At 40.4% G+C, this 16,684-nt stretch overlaps 1 long non-coding RNA gene across 1 annotated transcript in view; it reads right to left on the bottom strand.

Annotated features, from left to right (window-relative positions):
* The window catches only part of LOC143984403 (uncharacterized), a 57,786-nt gene that overhangs the window by 21,855 nt on the left and 19,247 nt on the right, over positions 1-16,684 (bottom strand). The window contains exon 2 of the long non-coding RNA XR_013274835.1: positions 15,327-15,434. This is a non-coding gene — a long non-coding RNA (uncharacterized LOC143984403). The remainder of the gene's footprint in view (positions 1-15,326; positions 15,435-16,684) is intronic.

A 16,684-nucleotide genomic window follows, 5' to 3' on the forward strand; every position in this document is an offset into this window, starting at 1 on the left:
CTCAACTCACGCAATTGCAACATGATAGTACAGTTTAAATCAGGTGTGAGGAGGCGACACTGTGCCAGGTGATCTTTGACTTCTACCATGTTGTTCAGATTGATCTACACCTCTTTAAGGTTGCCTACCTCTTGTTTACAGTGTGGAATGAGTTAAAGAACTCTCACACAGATTAAGGAGTTAAAAGAAATTACTCTGCAAAAGAATACAATTAAGTTGGCGGTCTCCCTTAATGCCAGCCTTGCGTTGAATGGCAGCCTCAGCCTGCCTTTGGAGGCACTAGCGAGCACTCTTTCTGTGTCCCCACATTGGGTGCAGTGAGCCCGGACCATGTATTCATCTACTATATATATCCTGAGCAACTGTAAACAGAACAGAATCTTGACTAGATCATGCATCACAATTAAATTTCAGATCTACTCTTTTAATAATTTCGCACTGATTGCTTGAAATTTTCTTTTATTTTGTGATGGGGTGTTGTTGTATATTAGATATTTGTAGCTATATCATTTTTACAGTAAATGCCAGGCTTCATAAAGGATTCATGTGCAATATGAAATGTTGCTTTTTCTTCCACAGTGATTGTATGTTCCAATGTATCACAGCCAGTTTTTATTCTGTGTAATGGAACAAACAATAACTTTTATCAGCAAGCAAGAAGACCTTGGTGCTGACCGGTTTATACTTTGTAGATTACTGTTACACTCATTCTTAGGTGCTTGGTAGGTACGAAATAGCACCAAGTATATCACTGCTGTGCAGTCATTTCTTGGAGATTTGAAGTGTATACCAAGCCAAAACATTATTGTAGTTTTTGGATAGAGTAGGTAAAAATTTGAACCTCTGTATGTTTTTTAGTGCAATATAGTTTCAGAAGAAAAATCATCTGATGTCTAGATAACAGGAAAATCTATGCTTCATGGGGCACTTTGGATTGGCAACATATATTCTGCTAGGAACTACAGGCTATGGGCACTGAATCAATAAAGGAAACATATGCCATTGAATGAGCATGTTGCATTTTTAAGACGTGTTTATAAATTTAGATACTATAATTATCATAGTAAGACTCAGACTTGCTAGACTTCACAGAGACATGTCTGAATTAAAGCCCAATTCCAAGAATTAAAAAAAGTGTGGCCACTGCAAGGGTAGACTTTTTTCACTTTGAGGGTTAAATGCTCATTGTTTTTAGGATGTACAGTAATAGGCAATATTACTTACTGTACACCCCTGCTTCAGCTGCCTCCGGCACTCTCCTCTTCTCCCCGAACTTCCAGTCTGTGGGCAGTCACAGCACCCCCAGACATAATGAGCATTTAGCTAGTACAGTTTCACACTATGCAGTGCGCACCAGAATCAGGTCCATTTCTGCAAATCACACTGTGTTTTGCAAATCAATTTTGGGGTGTCATTAACTTAACATACACACATACAGTAGTTTGCATGAATTGGATGAAGTGCAGAATCTGCAGAGAATTTGCACCGTGTGAACTGGAACTTACAGCATGGTGGGTAGGTGCTGCCAGTGTCGCTTTTTTTTATTCCTGAAATTGTACTTTAATAGTTAGATACAAATTGCAAACTGTGTATCTTTTTTTTGTTGTTGTTGTGGCTAGGAAATCTATTACACATAAAAATCCACTAACTGAAAGAGATTTAGCCATACACCTGTATTAGAGGTCGACCGATATGGGTTTTTCTCTGGCCGATGCCGATATTTAGAAATCATGGCGGCCGATAGCCGATATATGATGCCGATTTTTTTGGGCCGATATGTTAGGCCGATTTTATTTTATTTTTATTTTTTTTAATCCCCCCTAACACACCTTTCCCACTGGGGTGTTTTTCAGGCGCTTTTGGGCTAAAAATAGCACCTGTAAAGTGCCTGCAAAATGGCTCCCCTGCAGTCTGTGTGAAAGACAGAGTGCTTTCACACTGAGGCGATGCGCTGGCAGGATCTTAAAAAAAAAGTCCTGCAAGCAGCACGTTTGGAGTGGTGTATACCGCTCCTCCACCACTCCTGCCCATAGATATGAATGGGCACCACTGCCGAAGCGCATGCAATGCGATTTGGCAGCAGTGCTTCATGGGCCCATTTAACCTCTTCCTTGGCCGCTAGCTGGGTTATATGTGCCCCACTAGCAGCCAAATAGCACCGCTAAAATGCGGGTAAAGAGCCGCTAAAACTTGCGTTTTACCATCAACGCCTGCCCGCTCCAGTGTGAAAGCAGTCTTCATAAGTGATACAGAAAATTTCTTATATTTAAACATTTATTAAAAAAACAAAAACTCCAATCAGTTTACTTGTATGTATGATTTAGATTAAAAAAAAAACAAAAAACCTGTATATTAAATAAAAACAGGTAGTCAAAACTTTTGGATGAAAAAAAAAATGGGCTAACTTTACTGTTTTTATTTTATTTTTATTTTTTAAATAGTGTATTTTTTTCCCCAAAAAATGCATTTGAAAGACCTCTGTGCAAATGCCGTGTGACATAAAATATTGCAACAACCGCTATTTTATTCCCTAGGATCTCTGCTAAAAAAATATATATAATTTTTGGGGGGTCTAAGTGATTTTCTGGCAGAAAATACAGGATTTTTACTTGTAAGCAACAAGTGTCAGAAAAGATTTAGTCTTTAAATGGTTAAACTGAGAACTTCTATACAGGGAGATGATTTCATTCATTGAAGTGTAAACATTGTATCTTTCTGTTCTTTTCTTGGCAGCCTGCCCAGAGAGGAGGAAAGGGTTTCTATGACGACTCAGGCAACTTACACTGACTTCTATACAGAAGTCATTTCAAAGTCCCGCTGTAGTTCTAAATCGGCTTTTTATCAGCACAATCGGCCGATGACGATTATTTAAAAAACGGCAAATATCGGCCGATATATCGGCCGGCCGATATATCGGTCGACCTCTAACCTGTATAACCTTATTATTATTATTATTATTATTATAGGATAAGGTTGTATAGGTTTCTGTGTTACCTAACATTAGTAATCCGATCAGAAAGATAATTTAATTTCTAGGCCGCGTCCCTATATTTGATTTATCAAAACTATATTTATAGTATAATTGTGGGGATTTTGAGGCATAGCATTTAGTAAATAATAACATTTATTTGGTTCAATTAAAATTAGACAAAATTGTTCCATACATTAACAGCCTATAGTAAAATACAATTGTAAAACAATCAATCCCAAATCCTGTGGTAATTGCATATGATAGTCATTCAAGCTCAATGTGTTTCTTGGACATGGTCCTCTTCATCAGGAGCTATCAATAAAGATCTTTATTTGTGCCATCTAAATGAAACGACAAACTTTTAATAATTATGAAAATATAACAATCTTTCACACACTATGGGGGTTATTTACTAAAGGAAACTCCACTTTGCACTGCAAGCGCACATGGAAGTAAAGTCGCTGTAGATCCGAGAGGGATATGCAAGGAAAATAAGAAACAGCATTTTAGCTTGCACATGATTGGATGATAAAATCATCAGAGCTTCCCCTCATTTCAGATCTACCCATTAGATTTAGAGCGCACTTGCAGTGCAAAGTGGATTTGCCTTTCGTAAATAACCCCCTATATGTATTAGCATTTCCCAAGGGATTTCAACATATGCATCTGGGCAGTCCCTACTCACAGGCTCACACATATCTCTCTAGGGGCCTCGAGAGCCCCTCTCTCCTCCTTCTCCCTCCTCCTTCAACCTCCAACCTCCAATATAGTTTTACTTAATTCTCTTCTGAATAGTTTTCATATATTATAGGGATTACCTTATACTTTAGTGTAACAATTCCATTTGGGTCAAAAGAATGTGGAAGTTTGTTAAATTTATCTCAGTATAGAAGAAATTTATCAAAGGCTGTTATCATTTTTAGGGATGAGCTCAATGTTTGGGTTGAACATAAGTTCGACTCGAACATCGGGTGTTCGCCCATTCGCAGAACAGTGACCACTATGGGGCGTTTCGCGGGAAATTTGAGGGCCACGGAACGCCCCATAATGCATTGTGAGATTGCAGTACATTGCTGTATTATGATTGGCAAATACATATATATATATATATATATATATATATATATATATATATATATATATATATATACTTAGAATTTAGTTCAGGCAGTGTATTAATATATATATAAATATATATATATATATATATATATATATATATATATATATATATATAGTACATTCGGTGGCGTATTTGTTCTAATACACTTCAGGTGGTGTACACAGTATCTATTACAGTGTGTACAGTTTCTACTACACTTCTGGTGGCGTACACAGTATACAATACAGTGCAGCCATTGTACAGTTTCTGATAAAGTGCAGGCTGTGTATACAGTATCTAATGTGGTGTGTACAGTTTCTACTATACGTCTGGTGGTGTACACAGTATACAATACAGTGCAACCATTGTACGGTTTCTAATACAGTGTTTACAGTTTCTAATACACTTCAGGCAGTATATATATATATATATATATATATATATATATATATATATATATATATATATACAGTCTAGTGTATATATATATATATATATATATATATATATATATATATATATCAGCAGCCGCTTGAGCACCACATGCTTGACCAGACATATGACGACCTGACATGCAGTCCATTGGCAACAGCACTTGAAAGACCCACATTAAAGAAGAAGGTAGACTTCTCCTTTCTACTCATCTGGGATCTCCAACCCTACTATACCTCCAGTTCTCTCAAAAACCTGCACTGGGAGGAATGAAGGTATAGCAATAGGTGTCCCAAGTACTTGCAGCCAATCTGCTAGCAGTACACCCCCATCTGATTTTAGCAGGTAAATTTCCCTTTCCATTTGCTGAACCATAAAAATAAATTTGGTCCCAGCCATTTCACAAGCTCAGCGTCTAAATGCTAGCTTGGCCAAATTGCTAGCACTACAACTGCTGCCTTTTCAGCTGGCAGACTCTGCCTCCTTTTGTGAATTTGTGAAATGTGCTGTACCTCAGTGGTAGGTTCCAAAAGCCATTTCTTTTCATTGAAGGCCATTCCGGCTCTCTACTGGCATGTGGAAGGCAATGTTTTGGCCTTGTGGGACATGGTGGTCAGCAGTAAGGTTCATATTACCACTGACCCATGGCCCAGCAGTCATGGGCAGGGATGTTACCATTCCTTCACAGCGCACTGAATAACTCTACTGGCAGCTGGGAATGATGCAGGACAGGGTTCAGTGTTGTTGGAGCATGTTCCACCACCACACCTCCAAAATGCTAGTGGTGATTTTGCCGCAGTTCTCCCTATATGGTCTCTTCTGCAGATTTGTCCTCTGAACCAGCAGTGCTCCGTAAGTGTTCCAGGGGCTACGCAAGCAGTTAGGCTAAAAGATACCATGCGGTGCTTGAGTTGGTCAGCCTAGGGGACAGGAGCTACACTGGGGCAGATACTCTAATATGAAGGAGAAGGGATCTCACCGCTCCAGGAGCACACATGCAGGCTGTAAACTGTCTCTTCGGATGGGAAGCCACAGGCGCTGGCTATTACCACTAGCAACAGACGAAAAACAAGCTCTGGACTGCCGCACTCTTCAGAAGACCACTTTCATGTATTGGAAAATCACATCCCAGCTCAACAAACACAGCAAACAAGGAAAACTTGCTGATGTTTTGCACTAGCTGTAGTGCTTGCTTTTCGTCTGGGGCAGATACTCTGTCAGCTCTGCAGGGGCAGGCTCAGAGGTGGTTGACGCCAGCTTCAGCCAGGAATGGTTGTATGCGACAATGGCACCAACCTACTCTCTGCCCTCCCACAGGGATACTTGTCCCATGTTTCGTGTTTGGCACACGTCCTGAATTTGGTGGTGCCACGGTTCTTGACCAGGTACCCAGGTTTACAAGATCTCCTGAGGCAAGCCAGAAAAGTCTGTGGTCATTCCTGCCGGTCATGCAATGCCAGTGGCTGGCTGGCTAACATTTAAAGGGAATGCAACCTGGCCACCAACCGCCCCATTTGTGACATGCCCACCAGGTGGAACTAAACGTTGGCAATTCTGCAGCAGCTGCACACACGGCAGAGGGCCATCAATGAGTACCTGTGTAAATATGGCACCAGGACAGGGTTAGGGGAGCTTGGCTTCTTTTTGCCATGCCAGTAGTTACTGATGAAGGATGCATGCACTGTCCTGTCACCATTTGAGGAGGCCACAAGGATGGTGAGCAGCGACAATGCATGCATCAGTGACACTGTCCCTCTAGGCTTCCTGCTGGAGCACACGCTTCATGGAATCATGGACAGGGCACATGAAGCAAAACAATGGGGGAAGTGGAGGTCTTCCTTTCCTCTCAAGTCCCCCTTTATCCAGATAGCATTCCTGTGGGCCTGCCAAACACAGGATGAAGAGGAGGAGGAGGATTGTGTCAGCATGGATGTAGAGGATAACACTCACCAGCAGTCTTCAAGGGATGGTTTTGAGTCCCCAGAAACCCAAGGAGTTGTATGTGGCTGGGAGGAGGTAGTTACAGATAATGTGATCCTTAGTGACTCAGAATCGAATGCCTCTGCAAACTTACACTGCATGGCCTCTCTGATTCTGCAAAGCTTGCGAAAGGACCCTAGGATTTGTGGTATCAAGGAGAGGGATCATTACTGGCTGGCAACCCTTCTTGATCCATGTTACAAGGGTAAAGTTGCAGAACTCATCCTGCCTTCGCAGAGGGAGCAGAGGATGAAACATCTTCAGGAGGCCTTGAAGAAAGGTCTGTGTAATGCATTTACAGCCCCTGGGAGGTTACCATTTCCTGGTGCTGAACAACATGTTACTGAGGCTTCATTCAGTCAGAGGAAGAGCAGTGGAGAAGGGGGCTGGATAACCAATGCCTTTAACCACTTGTCTACCGGGCACTTGCACCCCCTTCCTGCCCAAGCCATTTTTTCAGCATTCAACGCTATCACACTCTGAATGACAAATGCACGGCCGTGCTACACTGTACCCAAACACATTTTTTTTTCTAATTCTCTTTACAAAAATAAAGCTTTGGTGGTATTTAATCACTGCTGGATTTTTTATTTTTTACAAATGATGTTTGCTAATGGTGTTCGCATGTTCTGCTGCAAACCAAACTGGGGGGGGGGGGGGGTGTTCGGCTCAACCCTAATCATTTTATATCCTAGTCATAATAAAATAATAAAATTAAGAACTAGTTGATGAAATTATAATAATAATGATGTGGCAATTTTAGAGAGGTGCTACAGTATTTCTCTATATCAAGGCTGGTAATGATTAATCATACTTTTAATTTTATTTTTGTAAGAGCCCAATAGGGTAATGCAGGGGCATATATATTATATCCTGCAATGTAAATACCACTTTTGCATAGCTAAACCTGTGTTGTTATTAATGTCATATTTATCTTCTACGTTGCAGCTTATAATATGTGGTGAAACATTTATGTCCTCACTGCTAGAGTAGTGGCAAAAGTCCCTGGGGCAAATGGTTAATAAGCCCTCTTCATAAATTTAATTTGGCTTCCTCAAATGGATTCTATAAAACAATGATGGTTATAGTAATGATAATAATAATAATAATAATAATGGTGATAATAGTCATAATAATAATAAATATTAATTTATAATTCAATCCATTTAAACATAAAGTTGAATTATTTATTTAATCATGGCAAGTTTGTTATATTAAAATTCAGGACCTACCGCAAAACAAAGAGAGGACACTACCAGTTACAGATTTTTATATTCAGCAAACTCCAAAAGTATCATCATGCTGTTTCTTTCAAGCAGAAACTGACATAGTCTGCAAGATGAACAAGGGATACACTAGCCATCAATAACTTAATTAGCGCTTCTTTCCCAATGTAGAATTTATATAAATATTGAGATAGCAAAGCTCTCATGGGTTTTTTATGCCTGTAATGGTTTTATCATGCCAGACACAGTCAGCCAGCCTGTTCTCAGGCTATCAAGGAGGGAGACAAGGGCCCTGAGACTCCCCAAGCCATATATGTGACATTGATTGCCTCCAATCAGTGACAGCTGGGGCCAGGCGGAATATTCTGCCATTTGCCTTCATGCAAGATGGCCGCAGGAGCTTCGGGTGTATCGGTGCATGCACGCCGGATGACATAATCGCATGTCGTATGTGACAGGCATTGCTCACTAAATGGCAGCCTGATATGCTGGGACTGAGAGGGGGAGTAACTAGGTTCCACCCTCCTCAGCGTGGTGTAGATGGACCAAGTCCTCCTGGACGTGTGCGTGCAGGAGACAAGGAGGCGGAGTGCAACCAATTTGCATACATACTTCCATCATAGGGAACGCCATGCTGAGAGAGGGCAGAGATGTCCTTAACCAGAGCCCAATAATGCAACATAAATCCCAAGAGAAAGAAGCCCAAACACATACTTGTTAAAAATATTTCCTTTTATATTAAATAGCTTATTTTTGCCTACATTTCTTATAAAAGAAACACAATTACTGTACTTGTTATGTATAGTAACAATTAAATATCTAGCTGGCTGTTGGAGTTCCATGTTTACTATGGTGAACGTTACGTCTGTAAGGAAGACCAGAAAGAATATATCTAGGCATATACATGGAGACTATATTTCATGTCTATCTACTGAGCAGCCTACAGGAACAGATAAGTATTTTGCTCCCCCCACTAACTACAGGATAGTGAATCAGAGCAGTCAGGATAATGCCTGATGTCTTCTGCTTCTCTGCATTGAAGTTCCCATGGATTCCACTGAGATATGAGTCATAATTGAGAGAAAGGGCTGCTTCACATGAAAAAATGCCCTCATGGTAAACTTATGTAAAATATTTGCTGTCTCACCTGTCATTTTACCGAGGCCAAATACCGACTTTACCTCTTGACATTTGTGCCCCCGCTGTTAAAATATGTACTGTAATATTGTCTGCCAATCAAATACAAGAAGACATTTGTTTAACTTCCAATGGTAATGAAATGATTCCTCTTCATCAAAATCCAACTCCTCACCCTGAGGGTATGTATATCGCACAATGTCAATAATGTGAATGAGCTTGTTGGAGCTCGACCACGGCATGTCTCTCCGCACACACTACAATCACAACTAGTGGCTACTTGCACAGTACACCCCTCTGAAGAATGTCTGCATTTAAGGTTTCAAAACGCCTGCAAGCTCTCTAATTAAACACTGGAAAATATTTACCTAGCACAATCACGTATCAAATACATAGGGAAGGGTTAAAATATAAAGAAGCCAGAACATAAATGTATTTCAAGGTGGGACAATATTTTATGTACCCTTGGAAAGAAAGATTAATGTTTAGTTTGCACAGTAAAAGCTAACCTATTGTCAGCTTGCAACCAAGCAGAGAAACATGTGACTCTTTATAAACATTGCTAAAGAAATAATGCCTTGTCATATAAAAGCACATTTGGGGGCTGTTAGAACTGTAAGAGTTGTAAAAAAATAAATAAAAATAAGACTGAAAAAAATGAACAATTTAACAAAAGCTGATTTGCCGCCATTACATTTCTTCTTTTATTCTTTGTGAAAATGAAACAAGGTTTCTGACTGGTCAGTATTGGCAGAAGCTTTACTTTTTTTCTTTTTTTCTCTTACATTTTTACATTTTCCTTTACTCAATACTTTATAAAAAAAAGCCCCATATTACTAAGTCCATCAAAACAGAGGAAGGCAAAAAACCCAAGAGGCAATCTTATCCAGTTATATTTTGGACATTTAGGCTAGGTTTCCACTATTGCAACCCCAAAGTCGCATGATTTACAGTGCGACTTTGCAATTTCGATTTTTTAACCGATGTTATGCAACTGTTGAGAACCATCAGAGAACAAGTCGCACTGAAGTCAGAAAAAAGTAGTACAAAAACCTTTTTTGGAGTCTCTGTGACTTGAGTGGCACCAATTAGAATGGGGACCATTGAAATACATGGATTTTGACTTGTCATGCGACTTCAAATGTGTCATGTTGCACAACTCACAGTAGTGGAAACAGAGCCTTAGGAAAAAATCCATGTATTTTTTTAAAGCAATCTACGAAGCTGGCCAGAACCAGCTCTTGAGGAATTCTATTCCCTATTTTCTCAAATCTCCTCTTTCACATGGACTGTCCTTTGTTCAGGTTCGCCTGTCAGTTTTTTAGGCGGACCTGAACGGACGCTCCATAGACCTCTATGGAGCGTCGGATGTCAGCGGTGACATATCCGCTGACATCCGACCCACTCCGATCCGAAAAAGTGTGACAAGGAAAAACCTACTTTTCCATCCATCTGAGGATCGGATCGGGTGACCACGGACTCTACTGTCCGTCCTCATCCGATTCCCCATAGGGAAGAGCAACACTCTGACAGGTCCGTCTCTGCACAGTGTGCAGAGACAGACCTGTCATCTTCCTGCTCAGTGGGGATCAACAAAGCGATCCCCGCTGAGCAGAGCAGGCTCCGTACACGGACACGTCCATGTGAAGGAGCCCTTACTGTGAAGAAGCATTTCTGTATTTGAAAATTAAGGCCTCTTTCACACGAATGATTTATTTAGGTCTGCCTGTCAGTTTTTTTAGGCAGACCTTAACGGACGCTCCATAGACCTCCATGGAGCATCGGATGTCAGCGGCGACACGTCTGCTGACATCCGACCCTCTCCGATCCAAAAAAATGTGATGGAGGAAAAAACCTATTTTTTCATCCGTCTGAGGATCGGATTGGGTGACGACGGACTCTGCGGTCTGTCCTCATCCGATCCCCCATAGGGGAGAGCGGCGCTTTGACAGGTCTGTCCCTGCACAGTGTGCAGAGACGAACCTATCATCTTCCTGCTCAGCGGGGATTGACGGAGCGATGCCCACTCTGCAAGCGGATGTTCACGGGGCGGATCATCATGAATCTGACCCATGTGGAAGGACCCTAAATATCTTTTCCTCCAGACATAAAAAGTGCCCTCTTGTCCTCTGGGATGACCTTAAAGTGAATAACTCATCACCAAGTTCACTATATGGACCACTTATGTATTTATACATGTTGATCAGATCCCCCTTAATCTCTTCTTCTCAAGAGGGAATGAATTCAGTTCCTCTAATCCTTCCAATTACAAATTGCCATTTCCGGAAATGACAAAATCTTGCTCTAGCTAGCCATATAAATGAGTTAAAGCTCAATCCTAGCATATTTTATAGTCTGGCAGTACTGCAGAAAGTTTGAAGAAATAATTCTACCTATGCCAAAGAATACCAAATCGTCTCTTGAATGCTCACATCCTGATATAGAAAGGACTGGCCTTTTATTATTCCAATGAGAATAGAACTTGTTTGGATGTGTTGGGAGAACTGTAGGCATGCAGAGAAAAAAAGCTCCTATTTCACATAAGGATGGGGAATGGCAGAAATGCTAGAAGACTTTACCAAAAACAAATGACCATGTTCGAGGAGAAGGTAAAGTAGTAGTCATTACAGCTGTATGCACAGATAAGAAAAAGGCTTTACGATGAATGATAAAGAATGACCACTATTTAAGGAAAAAAAAGCACTGACAGAAGATTCACAGAATAGTTTTCTTCCTCTACTGACTAAAATAAATAATGTATTGTTCTTACTTCTAACAGAACTGTGGGCTTATTATAGAGAGAGATGCAGGATTTGTCAAACCTAATGCAATGAAAATTATTTTCTGGGTGAGGCTACTTTGGTAAGCAGCTAAGAATTAGCTACTAATTCTTGCGAAGAATTATGATCAAACTTATGAAATTGCCAGAAGATTATTAGGGTGAGCCAATGTCAGATAGATCACAAACAACCAGAAATATGCCTGGCAAGACGAGCTTCTATTTGAATTTATTATCCTGAAGATTGGAAGCAAGAGCACATTCCTCTAAGTTTTGAAGACCCAGGTAGGACATGTACTGTACATAGACAGATTTAAAATTTCTGCTAAACAATATCCTTGTTCATTTGAAATTAAGCTGAAACTTAAAAATGCTAAGGATAAGACTTTCCTAGGTCATCAAGCTGCTCAGGGCACAGATGCTGGAAGACTGAAAAATGTGTTAACTAATAGGTTATAACAATACACTAGGTGTTTGGGTTCAGGACATGACAGCCTCGAGATTTTTCATTTTCTACACCAAGCAAAAGTCATAAAAATTGGGCAGTAAATGCTGCAGAAAGCAAGCAAATGCACTAGGACTAACAATCTAGTGTAATTGCTAGGGGGATTGACCAAACGAGCTACCAGAAGGTAGCTTTAGAATTGACTTTACTAAAGAGGTGCTGAGTGGGGTTCACTACAAACAAGGTCGGAAAGCAAAGGCTATGCATCTGTTATAGAACAAGTGTTAAACAGATTACAGTATTCCAACATGAGATCCTAAGAGCAATGGCTTTGTTACTCATATAAAGAGGAATTCCTACTTCTGTAAACCACGCAACACCATACAACCCCTTAAGAAAAGCTATTTCACTTGGCCCTTGACAATCTTTCTCTAACAGTGAGGTAGGCTGGGTCTGATAGCCCAAGTGAGCAGCTGGAGAGAGACAAGGACCGGTTCCACAGATGAGTGACTGCAGGAGTCTCTGAGTTGGAAACACAGACAAACAGCTGTAGGCACAGGACCACCCCACATGAGGCACAACACTCTGTAAACAATTGCTGCAGTGTTCTCTGCATTGGCTGCATCTTTCTTGAAAGCTACATTCTATTGCTCTCCAGCTTGGCTGACCACCCTGTCGGGATTAACAGTGTAGGACCATATACCTAATGGCAGATCACATGCCCAGGAGCAGGAAGCAGGGGCAAATATATCTCTGGTGTGTCCAGGAGTCCAAGGACTTGTGAAATCTCAGAAGAATGTAGGAAAAGGAGTTAGAGGAGAATGTGCCTACTTCTGAACATAAAGAATAATTTTGCTACAGTAGTCAACAATTTCTGTGATCAATTACAATTGGTAGAGACCATTCTTAAATTGGCCATACATAGCTTTTTTTTGTTTTGTTCTGCCAGTGGACTAAAAGAAAAAAATAAACAGATTTCACTGTCCACACAAATGAGGTGACTGGAGGTATCCCCTTGGTGGGACCTTGTCTTGCTGTTCAGCCACTGTCAAAGATTGGCTGCAGCCACTGATTGACAGAAAATGTTCTAACATGTTCCTTGACAAAAGTCAATTAAATAGTGGGAGAACCCTCACATTGGTCCCTGCTGGACTGTTGGATTTCAATCAATGTATGGCCAGCTTAAGTTTCCTTTATCGGTATAACATTTTTCAGGATGAAATTACTATAGACTATCATAAGCAATTGAGTCTCAAAACATTTTGTTTACTTCTGTTTTTTTGGTATTGCATTCTGAGCAAGCAGTTAACCACTAGATCTTGTCATTTGACTTTACACATCCCTATCAAAAATTACTAAATCCTTTATAGTCTCAAAGCCAGCCCTATGAAGGCCCCTACCTAGATGACATTTTAGGGTCAACCCAGAACAGGTATACACTGCAGCTTCACAGGGAACATGTAATAAAGCAGGTTCAAAGATCTAGACAGATTGTAAACTGGGGAAATTCATTCCACTTAATGCCAGCAATTCGTGCTGGATAATCCCACCTGTGGATTTGCTCATCACAAGTACAGCATAAAACGTTAATGCGACAAACAGTAGGGAATGTAGTTCTGACTTGAAAAAGACCTGACCTTAGCTAAACTGAGGTTGCATATAGCATTTCACTCTATGTTAACAGATGAGCTCAACATAATTTTGATGAGTGTTTAAAACTAGTAGACTAATACTCATAAAGCTCATTAACCTGTTATGCTGTGAAAGAATTGTCAAATTATACTTTCTAAGATTTCATAAACCCTCACAAGAACAACATGTTCATAATTGTTGTCATGCTCTTTTTTTTCTTTTTTTTTTTACTAGTGGGGGTTTCATAGGGGTATAAATTATGGCTAGTTTAGTCTCAACTGGTCATGTTCTGAAATGATGAAAATGTTTGTAGTTTCCCCAAGCTACATCTTCAGTTCATGGTTTAGGAAAGCTACAAAACATATTTACCATTACAGTACAGGTCCATTTTAAAGAACAGGCCTGGAGCAAAGGGAACCTGGGTGGAGGGCCCACATGACTGGGGGTTGCTGTTAGTGGTTGAACAGGTTGTATCCTGGAAGATGGGTGGTTAAAACGGTTTTAGAATGGGTTTGGTATAATGAGAGAGATAAGAGGTGTGGTTTACATAGGTAATATGGTCAGTGGGGGTGGGGATTAGTCAGTTGGGGGTGAACAGGAGAAGAGATAACACCATAGAAATGTTTTGCTCCCTCCGTCCCTGTAGTTGATCCTGATAATTTTGATGACATGTTTTCTGTTTCAGGTGGTATGCAAGGGTCTCTGGTTCGTCAAGATCAGAATGGTGGAAGGTATACAGTATATGGTGTGGAACGTGTTGGGCCAATCTTGGTATGGGTACCTTCTCTATATGGTAATCATGGGCTATCGGTCATTGGGCTGTATTGGGCAAGAAGGTAGCAATAGTTGTGCTGGTGTGATCGTGGCTAGGGGCCAGGATGCGGAAATGGTGGCGGCACAGCCAATGTGATAGAATACCTTCCTTCATGAACCTCAGACATAACAGTCAGTATATATATATACATATATATGTTAAAAAGCTTTTATATATATATATATATATATATATATATATATATATATATATATATATAATTAAATGGAAGTTCATTTATGGAATTTTGTTATGGTTGTTAATAAAGGGGCCAGAAGGTGTGGTGTGTTTTATTGGGAAGGTAAGGGTAAGTAATACAAAAGTGGGGTGGTTAACAGGTTAGAAAACCATACATCAGCATACACCAGTCACGTGACTTACTACTGCTACTGCTAGCTATACCATGACCTGTATAAGTGAAAACCTTCACAGTGAGTATGTTTCACAGTCAGTCCTAAGCCAACAAGACAGAGTGAATGCTTTGTATTGATCTTGGCGTGACATCTAGTCTGAGAACATTTTTAAAATAGCTCCCTTACCATTCTCATATATAAACAGTATGACATCATGGTCTATGTGATTGCTTATGATGTGCTTACTGGCTTGTAATTCTGCCTTAATGGCTTTTATTTGATTCCCACTGGGGCCTTATCTGTTGTGTCTGTATTTCCTTGGGTGTAGCAAAAATCTGTTATATGCTTTTCTGTACTATTGTGGGAAAAGAGGGGTGTACTTTAGTTTATATACGACAGGTCTCAAGCTGTGGGAAGCACCTAGATTTAAAGAGGAATTTTGCTGCTTCATTTACCTTTGATCCAGAGATTTCTCCAGCAGTATTTTGTTATGCCTGTAGATGTCCTCTGTCCAGTCTGATGATCAGCAACATTGATCAAACTTTCTCTGAGTGCAGGTCATTCTGGTAAAAGGAGAAGAAACACAGTGGTGAGCTTCTCTCTGTCACTCTGCTTCCTCCTCCAATCAACATGCTTCTTTTCAGCGCATGAACTACTATGTACTGTTTCTTTGTTTTTATTCCAGCCCTGTTGCACATGGACTGCAAGAGGCTGATAACATGTCAAATTCAGGTACTTGCACTCACATTTAATGATACATTATTGAATACAGAGCTGTATTAATGTGTGCTTTTTATCATGACTCCCAACTGTCCCTGATTTCAAGGGACTATCCCTCATTTGGAACAAAGTCCCTCTGTCCCTGCTTCCTCCTTATTTGTCTCTCGTTTTGGTATAATCTATATAGTTGTATATAAAATGCACTATTTATCAAATGGTATTTTACAGTGCAAAACCTTTCATCCAATTTCTAGATTTCAATTTTGCTGCATTTGTGAATTTCAAAAAGCCAATATAAAAGCAATAGTAGTGGTAAAAAAAAGCCACTTATGGGTTTAACAATAATTTTTTTGTATCATTTTTTTAACCAATCATTTTTGTATCATTTTCCCTTAAGGGGGCATGGTAAGGGACTATGCCTACATTCTTTTACCAATTGGAGTCCAACATTCCCATCTCAGAAAGTTGGGAGGTATGCTTGTATATGTGCTAAGAGTTACACTTTAAAGTTAACTGAATATAGAGTATGCACAGGAAGCTTTGGGTGTATAGAGTATGCGCAGGAAGCTTTGGGTGTATAGAGTATGCGCAGGAAGCTTTGGGTGTATAGAGTATGCGCAGGAAGCTTTGGGTGTATAGAGTATGCGCAGGATGCTTTGGGTGTATAGAGTATGCGCAGGATGCTTTGGGTGTATAGAGTATGCGCAGGAAGCTTTGGTTGTATAGAGAATGCGCAGGAAGCTTTGGGTGTATAGAGTATGCGCAGGAAGCTTTGGGTGTATAGAGTATGCGCAGGATGCTTTGGGTGTATAGAGTATGCGCAGGATGCTTTGGGTGTATAGAGTATGCGCAGGAAGCTTTGGGTGTATAGAGTATGCGCAGGATGCTTTGGGTGTATAGAGTATGCGCAGGAAGCTTTGGGTGTATAGAGTATGCGCAGGAAGCTTTGGGTATATAGAGTATGCGCAGGATGCTTTGGGTGTATAGAGTATGCGCAGGAAGCTTTGGGTGTATAGAGTATGCGCAGGAAGCTTTGGGTATCTAGAGTATGCGCAGGATGCTTTGGGTGTATAGAGTATGCGCAGGAAGCTTT

Source organism: Lithobates pipiens, unplaced genomic scaffold (assembly GCF_037356315.1).
Source record: "Lithobates pipiens isolate NorthernLeopardFrog02 unplaced genomic scaffold, aLitPip1_a1.2 Scaffold_16, whole genome shotgun sequence".
NCBI lineage: Eukaryota > Metazoa > Chordata > Amphibia > Anura > Ranidae > Lithobates > Lithobates pipiens.